The sequence below is a fragment of the Branchiostoma floridae genome, chromosome 4, assembly GCF_000003815.2.
Source record: "Branchiostoma floridae strain S238N-H82 chromosome 4, Bfl_VNyyK, whole genome shotgun sequence".
In the NCBI taxonomy this organism is placed as follows: Eukaryota; Metazoa; Chordata; class Leptocardii; order Amphioxiformes; family Branchiostomatidae; genus Branchiostoma; species Branchiostoma floridae.
In genome coordinates this window covers 18722392-18723059 of record NC_049982.1, presented here as the reverse complement: position 1 = coordinate 18723059, position 668 = coordinate 18722392, and the positions used below count along the sequence as shown (strand labels likewise).

Sequence of the window (668 nt, the reverse complement as noted above, 5' to 3'; positions counted from 1 at the left end):
CATACGTGGCTTAATGTCGAGAATTGAAATTCCGTGTGTCACCAAGCAGTGCTGCAGCCTTTTGCCCTCCATTCGTTTGCGTCACTGACCTCGGCGGTCGCATGGCAGTCACGTGATCGTTTTGGCGGGAATTTCGGCGCGGTAAAACTGCCTTGGGGAGGGGGGCAGTTTTCTTTCATTGGTACAAGAGTACAACACTGAGGAATATTGGTCGACCTACAGGAAACTTTATATATATATTTAAGACAATAAATAAAAAAAAACAGGTTTCTGGTGTTCTGTAGGGAAAGGATAATCTGATGTTTGCCGCATGAAAACACAATTTTCCTGCCGTCCCGATGACAGCGTTTATTGTTTTGTTTGTTTGGAAGCAACGATTTGCCCACCCAAAGGAAGGCAGCTGACAGGTGCAACAATGGGGGTGTGGCACAGGGGGCTATGGTACAAGGGGCTATGGTACAAGGGGCTATGGTACAGGGGGCTATGGTACAGGGAGTCAGTAACTACAATTGGCTGTATTTTGGATTTTAGCGAGCAGCCAGCGTTTATAATTTTTAAAGAATATAATTTTCATGACACCTACAGAGGTAGAATCGCCCGGTTAGCTCAGTCGGTAGAGCATGGGACTCTTAATCCCAGGGTCGTGGGTTCGAGCCCCACATTGGGCG

General features: G+C 47.2%; 1 non-coding gene across 1 annotated transcript; it reads left to right on the top strand.

Annotated features, from left to right (window-relative positions):
- Window positions 1-595: 595 nt before the first annotated feature.
- Window positions 596-668, top strand: Trnak-cuu. Its single transcript has one exon. It is a non-coding gene; the product is annotated as a tRNA-Lys (tRNA).